The sequence below is a fragment of the Sinocyclocheilus grahami genome, unplaced genomic scaffold, assembly GCF_001515645.1.
Source record: "Sinocyclocheilus grahami isolate Dianchi unplaced genomic scaffold, SAMN03320097.WGS_v1.1 scaffold430.1, whole genome shotgun sequence".
In the NCBI taxonomy this organism is placed as follows: Eukaryota; Metazoa; Chordata; class Actinopteri; order Cypriniformes; family Cyprinidae; genus Sinocyclocheilus; species Sinocyclocheilus grahami.
In genome coordinates, this window is record NW_015505609.1 from 756,906 (window position 1) to 767,641 (window position 10,736).

The following is a 10,736-nucleotide window of genomic DNA, read 5'->3' on the forward strand; positions in this document are numbered from 1 at the left end:
TTCAATCACGATAGAAGCAAAAGAGAAAGTTCTGTAATAATGATGCCGCCTGAGATGTGGTTCTCTGTTCATGTACTTTGGGTGTGTGGATCTGGAAATTTATAGCATTAATTTATAGCAGTCGCGGTGTATATGTGTTTGCGTAATGTGTGAGCTTACAAAACCATGTATAATGTATGTTCTTTTTGTTGCGTTTAATGGTGAATTGCAGCGCGCATTTATGGGAAGAGTTTAACGCAATGAGAGTTAAATAAAACGATCTGAATCCATAGAAGCTGTTGTGTTGAACTTAAATTTAAAACTGAACAAAACATTGATAACAAAAAGAAACAATACTATTTAAATAAAAAAAGAATCATATGTGAAGTGTCACATAGGAACTCATGGAAATGTCCTGTTTTTCCACTGTAGATTAATGGTAGTTCCTAGCTTTTACTTGCAAAAAACATAAATTTGACAGTACTTTTACAGTAAAATTACATTTAATGCAATGTTAGGCCATACGCAAACTACAAGTGTAGACCTACTCCAGTATTTTTTTTCTGTATTTTCTTCCACCTTCCACCTTTTTCTGACATATTCTCACAGCGTCATGAGTTTGTCCATGTGCCCTCATCCGTGAACTGCACTGTTACACCTGGCTCAAAGATGTAACATTAAGGGAGACGACATGGCGGAATAACTTAAAACATAATATTTATTACAACAAAAATTTGCCAAAAATAACAATCACAAAGTCAGTATCAGTAATATCAATCAGTATGAAATGCAGGTGAATGGCATCGTGAAGTGTGGTTAGTGCCAGTGAGTGGATGCCAAACATAATGTCCTGAAATTGGAGCGCGACTCTGGCAAACTGCTCGAGCAACAGGAGAGCAGCCGCCCCGATGAACTCTCGCACCAGGTTTAAATAACAGCCATGATGAGCATCAGGTGCGCTCCAGTCTCACTCTAATCACAGAACCTGCCACAGAGAAAAAGAAACCAAAACACCCAAACCAACACAACTCAATCCTAACATGGACGAATGCACAGAAGTACTGCAGACAGTGTACTGATCTCGCCACCACCGATGACCAGGCGGATCATGATGAGCTGCTGAAAACTGTGGGAATGGGAAGTGTTTGCATTGGACTCCATCGGACTACAGCTGATAGTGTCTTTGTCTGGTCAGATCAGAAAAGCTCCTCATTCAGAAAATGGAAATCTGGAGAACTGAATAACGAGTGATGTGTTAATGTTTACAATGGCTACTGGTATGACCGCAGATGTGAAGACTACCGTCCTTTTGCATGCTTCATTGGTGAGTTCCTATTTAATGTATATACATACATTTATATATATATTATATTTATATATTTTTCTGACCTGCTGCTCGAAGGTTATTATAAAGTGTTAAATAATGTATTTTTAAATTTTATTTACTTTGTGTTTTAATTTCCATCCCTAATGCTTAAAAGAATAGTGTGAACAGTTTAATTGAGCAAAATCTTAGACATAAGCTTAGGGTGTATGTAGCCTAAATCATATACGTAACGTGTATTTATTATGACGATGCTATCAGCACTGCCTATAACTTCACCCTTATGAAAATGAACTATGGTTTTGTTATAGTAAAAGTGTAGTAACCATGGTGTTTTTGGCTTATTGATTACCATTTGTATAACCACAGTTTTACTACAAATACCACGGTTAAACTATGGTTAGTGTGGCAAAACCATGTTTAATTTGTTGTTACCATGGTTTAATGATAGTAACCATGGTTCCCCTTCAGGAACTCGAGCTGCGTCGGAAACGCTAGGGGAACGCCTTCAGCAATACCAAGCTCTGAATCATATGTGTAATCAGTCGAATCGATGGGCAGGACGTCAGAGGCGGGTGACGTCATGACCAGGAAGCTTTAAAAGCACGTGAGGTGCAGCCGGCACTAGCTTTCTGTCATTCAGCAAAGCTCTCTGTGTGTGTTGGTCATGATTTATGTTCTGTGAGTCTTATTTATTGTTGTCTGTCCAAAAGTTGTACAAGCATTCAAAATATAAGCTCCAGGAGAAAGAGAAAAAGATGTCTAAAGTAAAGACAAAAAAGGGCGAAAGCAAATCGCGTTACAGACTGTGCGTGGTCTGCTTGGGAGTGGAGCATGCGGCGTCGGCTCTCGAGAGGGCCGACTGTTCGCATTGTGAGCAGTTGCCACTGCGTTTGCTTCGCTCCCGGAAGGTTCTCTGTGAGGAGGGAGCCTTCACCAGCGTTCCTCACGGTGCTGGCTCCGGTCTTGCCCTCTAAGCAGCTGCAAACCACTTCAGCACTGGTGGGCAAGGGGTACTCGGCAGCGGGTCTTCCAGCGGTTTCTCCCTCGCCGTTCTATAGCTCTGGGGGCTGCTGGACAGGAGCAGTCGGGTACCAGCTCCTATTATAGGGAGGTTCAAAAAGAGAGCGTTGCCTCTCACGCTCCCCCGCAGCGGGACCGAGGATGGCAGCGCTCTAAGTCGGGGGCTTCTAAGGCGAGGCCCGATCTGAGGGTCGTGCTTCAGTCGAGGAAGCCCTCGACGAAGCGGTCCTGACAGACCTAAGTCCAGGACTGCTGAGGGCGGCCCCTACTGGGGAAGAGCGGGGTACACCGCATTACACGGTGTCCGTCTCTCCTCAGCACCCTCGGGAAACCGTTCTTCCAACCCTCCCAGTGTTCCAGGGCGCAGCGGTTTCCAGCGAAGATTTCTCTCGGTATTTTACACCCGGGAACGTAGCGGAGCCGACAGCCTCGCCACCCCTTCGGGGTTCTCTCAAGCAGCTAGCTCGGCGATCTCCTGCCGGTCCGATGCTTCAGGGCACCCAGCTAGCAGCTCCAAATACACCAGAGGCCAGTCTCGAGAGACTGGTTCCCTTAGTAGATTATTTAGCAGCGTGGAAACTACTGCCAAATTCACCCCGAGGTGGTGAAGCAGATATGGAGAGTTTTTGGCCAGGCTCAGGTGGACTTGTTTGCGACTCAGACGACATCGCAATGTCCCCTCTGGTTCTCTCTGACCCATCCAGCTCCACTGGGGCTGGATGCTATGGTACAGACTTGGCCGAGGCTTCGTCTGTACGCCTTTCCCCCGATCGCTCTGCTCCCGGGAGTTCTAGAGAGAGTGCGTCGGGACGGGGTCCGTCTATTGCTAGTAGCCCCATTCTGGCCGGGCTGAGTATGGATCTCAGACCTGATTTCTCTCCTCAAAGGCACTCCATGGGAAATTCCCGTCAGGAGGGATCTCCTCTCACAGGCGGAGGGTATGATCTTTCACCCCCGCCCAGAGTTGTGGAAGCTGTGGGTGTGGCCCCTGGTGTGGCCATCTGGTCTCTCAACCAAGGTTGTTGAAACCATCCTCCAATCTAGAGCTCCCTCAACGAGGAAACTGTACGCCCTGAAGTGGAGGCTCTTCACTTCATGGTGGGGAGACCGCCGGCTCGACCCAGTTAACTGCCTGATTGGTACAGTGCTGGAGTTCTTGCAGGCCTGTTTCTCCGCTGGGTTTTCTCCACTGGATGCATACGTCCACAGAACTGCCCTGTGGAGAAAGGCGGACCAACTGCTTGTGTGCTATGGTCCCCCTAAGAGAGGTCATCCTGCTTCCAAGCAGACCCTCAGCCGGTGGATAGTGAATGCCATTACGGTTGCATATGAGTCCTCTGATCTCCCCTCACCATTGGGGGTCAAGGCTCACTCAACAAGAAGTGTGGCGGCCTCCAAGGCCATTCTCGCAGGAGTTCCTATGCAGGACATCTGCAACGCTGGCCTCTGACGTCCTGCCCATCGATTCGACTGATTCAGAGCTTGGTATTGCTGAAGGTGTTCCCCTAGCATTTCTGACGCAGCGTCTCATTCCCTCGAGGAACCATGGTTACATACGTAACCTGGGACGTTTTTTGGTTTTATTTGTAGTAAAACCATGGTTAATTTTCGTATGGGCATGCTTTTCATATAACGTTGCATATCTGCCACATACTGTGATCAGAATTCCCATCGGATCGTAGTCGCAAGTTATTGCAGACACTCGCTGGCCTAGTGTGATTTGTTGATATTGATGCTACTTGATAGCTTGATATGAAAACATGGGGAATGAGCAATGGAGCCGACCATCTCCTAATTCGGATAAACTCCACCTTTGTTCATGAACACTCTCAAGCCCCAGTTGGCCAGCTTTGGACCAAGGGATTTGGCAGGCCAAAAATTCCTGACTGTTGGCCCTAAGGAAGCCCTGACGAGGCCCAATCAAGCCCCAGAAGAGACAGTGGAAACGCGACTGGCCCTGGCATGCACTAGCATGGATAATTAAACCCTGATTAAAAGCCTGATGTCATGATATTGCACCAGAGTTGCTCCATCAGTAAATTTTTTATTAGTAAATTAGTTATTAGTAAAAATATAAGGTTTCTATATATGAATGGACAATATTAAATCCATTCATATGCATTTCAATTCAAATGCTTCTCAATTTCAAGACTACAAAGTATGTTTTTCTTTGAAAAAATAAGTTTCTGGTATTTTACAGTAATAATGTGGCTTGAATTTGTTTCTTTCTCTAACTTGTTTCTTAATGTTTTCTCCTATGAAGCCCTGACGAGGCCCAATCAAGCCCCAGAAGAGACAGTGGAAACGCGACTGGCCCTGGCATGCACTAGCATGGATAATTAAACCCTGATTAAAAGCCTGATGTCATGATATTGCACCAGAGTTGCTCCATCAGTAAATTTTTTATTAGTAAATTAGTTATTAGTAAAAATATAAGGTTTCTATATATGAATGGACAATATTAAATCCATTCATATGCATTTCAATTCAAATGCTTCTCAATTTCAAGACTACAAAGTATGTTTTTCTTTGAAAAAAGAAGTTTCTGGTATTTTACAGTAATAATGTGGCTTGAATTTGTTTCTTTCTCTAACTTGTTTCTTAATGTTTTCTCCTATGAAGGGTCAGTCAAATAATTTCTGGAGTTAAACTGCATTTTTACTAATTATCTTTTTAAAACGGGACCTAACAAAGAAATATTCATACATGTAAATAAATGAATTAACCTTTTCAGACCTGATTTTTTTTTCATCCACTTGATATTTGCTCTTCTTCAATATAGAAATGAGTCTAAAAAACAAGATTTGTGCCAACTCATTAGTTTTTTTTTTCATGTCCACTACAATGGACACCAGGACTGAAGCAACATAACAATCCTCATATTTTAATCATACTTATGAACTAGAATTTGTGTACTAGAGTTGAACTAGTGTTGAAGACTTTGAAAAGAACACATACTGTAAGAATGAACAGTGCAATAAGAAGTCACTTTGAAGACATAAATGAAATCATTATAATATTTAATTAATTAACATCAATGTTCATAAAACATTGACAATAGAATTTCTAGCTCATTTCGTTCGTTCATTTGTTCGTTCATTTATTTATATAACACCTTACAGACTACACAGTGGCTCCAAAGTACTGTACATTACAATAGAAAGCAAGAGAACAGTGTATTTTAGCTTTGAAATTCTTGCACAAATTTCACAACCTGTCATACAACTAATTCATGTGGTTCCTGCTGACATCTTTCAAGACCTGATGGCCATTGCGATGGACAATAAATTAAAAAATAAAAATTGTGTGTTCTGAAACTCTGAAAGATCTTCAAAATAACTTTGAATGGTGTCACTTGATACTCTTAATTTTATAATAGGTGCAAGATGATGAGGCTACCATGAACATAAAACTGCATGTAAAAGGTAAAAAGTGGGCTTCTTCCTCTTCCTGTCTAGTTGGTTAGTCATGTCTGTCTTTTGTGATGCCTGTAGCTCAATCAGATTAAGTTAGAAGTCATCGTGATTGGTTGATCAGGGACCAATCAGTGACCAGGCATTAACCACTTTATAAAAACATATACTGGTTTTTATTGATTTAAACAAAAAATCATGTGATGTCCATTTCAATGGCTGCAGGGTCTAGTTTTCGTTCATTAAAATGTAACACTTTCTTGCAATTATTTCCCCAATTTCTTGTTGAGAAAAATGCTATGACTGTGTCATACCTTCTCCATAGACCTCCACCTTACTCATTAAAACGTAACACTTTCTTGCAATTATTTCCCCAATTTCTTGTTGAGAAAAATGCTATGACTGTGTCATACCTTCTCCATAGACCTCCACCTCATACAGAGTAAATATCTTCATGTCTCCAGGAATGATCAGATTCACGTAACGTCCCTCCCTCCGATTACATGAGTAGCTGTAGGATTTACCTCCTGTTCTCCAAAGAGTTTCCAATGCAAATCGCAGCTCGGTTTATTTGCTATGCACAGTACTTTTCTGTTAGTGTTGACCACTTCACTGACTCAGTAATTTTGTTGCAGATCCAGCCTCCACCACAGGTTAGTCTCATTAAGGGATGATGAGCGTCCCGTATACAACTGCTGGAGACCGTCTCAGGTTACTTGTTTAACCATGGTTCGCTGAGTAGGGAACGAGACATTGCGTCCTCTAGGAGTCGCTATGGGGAACGCCTCGTTGTGACCAGTGTCTGAAGCATACATTGAAAAAACACCAACTCGTTGGCCGGCGACAGCCATGACGTCACTACCGGTGCGACTAAAGTATATATAGGCGCCGGGAGCTACACATCATTCACTTCTTCGTCTGAAGCTTGCGTCCGCAGCATGGTAAGAAACCTAGAGGATGCAGTGTCTCATTCCCTACTCAGGGAACCATGGTTACACAAGTAACCTGAGATGTTCCCTTTCATGGGAACTTCGAACTGCGTCCTAGGATTAACGCTCAAAGGAAACATCATACTCACAATAACCCTCAATGGTGAGGGGGGTGATGCTTCAAGGGGATATCCTGGTGATCGGGAAAACCCCTCAGGTTGACCCAGATACGGTAGACTAGTCAGGGTTGCATGAAAGCGTAACCCCAGCCCAGATGTCCAGGAACATTTTGCAGTGACACGCCGGGGGCCTGATAATCACAAGCCTGTGTTATGGCCGCATGATCCAGGAAGTATGAAGCCGAAACCCGGCTTTACTTACCTCCTGGACATATCTCGAGGAGTGAAATAAACACTGCAAGTCGATCACACGGTTTCTGAACCAAGCAGCAGGGGTGCCCATCGAGGGCCTAGCCTAGAAAAAAGGGACAGAAACACAAAGGGTAGATGTTACACCCCCTGAGGGAAAGAGTGGATGCCTAAGTATTACTCTGATCACCTTGTCTGGATCACATCCCTCAGGTCTTGCCTACCTCCCTTTGACCCACGATACTTCCTACCCCTACCCGCAGGCGGAGGAGGAGCGCGAGTCGCGACACTAGCCTTCTGTGTTCGTCTCTGATCCTCAAATCGAGACGGGCTAGGACCCCTGGGTTGTTCGGGCTCAGACCTGGACCTTTGTGGAATTAAGGTTTTGAAGGCCGCTGAGCGCGCGCCTTTTCTGAACTTTCGGTCACGACGAGGCGTTCCCCATAGCGAACCCTAGAGGACGCAGTTCGAAGTTCCCATGAAAGGGAACTCAATTTCCATCAATGGCCTTTTCAGAAAACCAGTCCTCCATCTACTGCCCGATTTTCTTGGAAAATATATGGGGGGGGGGGGGGGGAAATAAAACTTTGATGCACCAAGTAGCAGAGGGGAAGATTATTTGTGAACAACAACCTGAGATGAAGTGAGTAATTTCTGCATCAACTACCATCATCAAACAAAATTACAAACACAATAATGTTGTGCCTAAAAACACCCTTCATATTGACACCATATGCTTGACGACAAGCAAGCTTTTCTGGCTTAAAATACTATCATGCCAGGTTGGAAATGCCAGCAAAATTAATAAAAATGCCCCCGGAATTCAAGATATGAATTTCCCCAGTTTGAGTTCTTGTTTTTAGTGTTCCTATGATAATTAAGCAATATCACATGTGGTGTTTAGTGCTTGAGCGATTTAGTGTTTTTGAACAAATTGGGAGAGTCAATGATTCAATGACACATTCATGGCATCATTACATTTTTTCTAACATTGCATATGTATATTTAAAGTGTAAAATTTAAAACATTAATATCCTATAATGATGCAGATGTAAATACAATATAAATGCATTCATTCCACTTCTGAGCTGCATTAAACAGTCTGTGTGACTACATCTAAATCCACTTAAGATGGAGTGCAAAGATGGATTTTCTTATACTGCTGTATTTTAGTGACACTGATTTCTTTTGACTGGTACAGTCCTAGTGTTAATGTAAGTAATTAAAAGATGTTCTTCACAGCAGGGCATTTATCTGAATAATCTAAGAGGCCATAAAATGTGTCAGTTTTAAGTATGGCATATTACCTATTGGAAATTGTTCTATGACAATAAATTACATCCCAAATACCTGTAGACTTCAACCTCACAAAGAGTAAGAATTTTCCCATCTCCAGGTACAGAATATGAACAATCACATAGCATCCCTCCATTGCACCTGTTACGTGCTGTGTGTGTTTTGGATTTTTTCCCCCCTCTTCTGTCTTTACCATTCTGTTCTCTAGTTCTGCTGTCTTGCTCTCAGGTCTCTGCTGAATGGAGGAGGCCGCTGTCAGTCATCATTAAGGGTGTCATCTCTGCAGCCAATCCGGTGCCGCCCTGCCAGTTAAAGGTCTCTCGGCATGCTGCGCTGAGTAGCTCAGCCTCAGTGTGTGGTCTCGGGTGTTTTGAGTTGAGACCTGTGTTTAGAGTTTGTGTCCTTTCGTTGTGAACATGTGAATCTAACGCTTGATTTTTGTACTATCTATGCTGATTCTATGCTGAGAGTTGATGAGAGTTAACGGTTCTTTACCTTTCCTTTTGGGGAAAAGAGAACAAGTAAGCATCTCTAGCGATATAGGCTACATATTGCCCGCCATTATCAAGTGTTAGACACACTAGGTAAGGGGTGAGCGCCTTCCTTGTAATTTAATTTTTTTTCACTGTAGATTTTGTGGCGTCCTATGCACTGAAGATCTCAGGGGTTTTTTCACATTTTTCTTTGGTTAGTAAGGTTAGAGGGTTTTGGGGATTTAGTTTATTAAATATTTTATTTTATTTATTTAATTTGGCGCCACCCTCATTCCTTTTTCCCCTTAGTTTATTGTATTTTCTTTATCTTTGTATGAGCTATATACAATGCATAGTTAAAAAAAACACACTGTTTAGTGGCTTCGGCTTGAAGGAAATAAATCATTCAATTGGGTTGAATGCTCTTTGTGCCTGGTCTTTTCTACTGCCTCCACCATCACAGCAATATCAATAACTAAATGTTATGTTCTAACCCCTAGAACTTTAAAGTTCGTAACATTTAATGGGGGCTCGTCCAGGACAATAATTCCTGTGATATTAAATATTGCTGGAGTGCGGAGTAGAATGACCATGGTTTTAGTAATTTGCTTGTAGTATATTTTTCGGGGCGTGACTGGTTGACCGGGTAGTTAACGTTTGTTTCGGCAAAATTTGATTTTGATTTAGAGACTTTCCTTAAGGCGCCGTCTGGTGATCAGCTTCATAAATGTAGAAAAAATGATTTGCCGTGTATCGCTGCTCATTATAAAATTGCGGTTACGAAGCATCAGCTTAAGAGAGATGTATAGATTACTGTCTTACAAAAGTTGGTGGAACTGGGTGTTTTGGTGTTGCCAGTGGCGGAGGATTCTCTTGGCTCTGACGTTCACCCATCTGTGTCTGGTGATGAGGAGCAGGGTGGAACTGCTGAGGTGGAGGACTCTGAAACCAAAGCTGTTCTGCCGCCCTTTGAGCCTTTTTCTCCGGCATCTGTTGGGTCTGGAGGTGACGCCCGACTTAAAGGGGTCATATGATGTTGCTAAAAATAACATTATTTTGTGTATTTGGTCTAATGAAATGTGCTTATGCAGTTTAAGGTTAAAAAAACATTATTTTCCTCATACTGTACATTATTGTTTCTCCTCTATGCCCCGCCTTTCTGAAACGTGTCGTGAATTTTTACAAAGCTCATCGGTCTGAAAAGCGAGGTGTGCCCTGATTGGCCAGCTATCCAGTGCGTTGTGATTGGCCAAATGCCTCAAGCGTGTGACGGAAATGTTACACCCCTTACCATATTGAGATGCCTTGTCCCGGCCAGAGCGACGAGATAAAAACATTAAAACCCATTATAAACAAGGCATTTGTTGCATGCAGTGGGGATATAATTAAGAATTATAATGACTTATACTGTCTTTTTACACGTTGCGTTGCATCGCGCCGCGTAAACATAAACCATGTCTGCATTTGTGATCGGAGAAATGACAAACAACAAGCGCTACTCTACACTGCTCAAAACTCACCTTTGAATCTTCAGAGGCAAATTCTTTAAATATAAAAAACGTACTTACAGTCTGTGAGTCAGAACAGCCGGCATTGTAGTCTACTCTACCAGGATCAGGAAACAGTCCTCCATAAAATGCATTGACACATCTGAATATTTGGGTTGAACTTTTCTGGAACAGTGTTGTAAATACAACTTAACCACTGATTTCTAGTCGTGTCCTCTTTTGGAAGTCCAAACAAAGTAGTTTCGCTTTCACAGCGAAACACAGCGTCACACACGGCGGGCTAGAGTGAGCGGAGGCCTGCTTGAGTGAGCGGCAGCGGGCAGGCTTGAGTGAGCAGAGGCGGGAGGGCTTGCGGCAACCACATGTCACGACCCTGGGCTGGACTCCGCTTCGTCCACTGTGAAAGCCGATCCGGCGATCCAC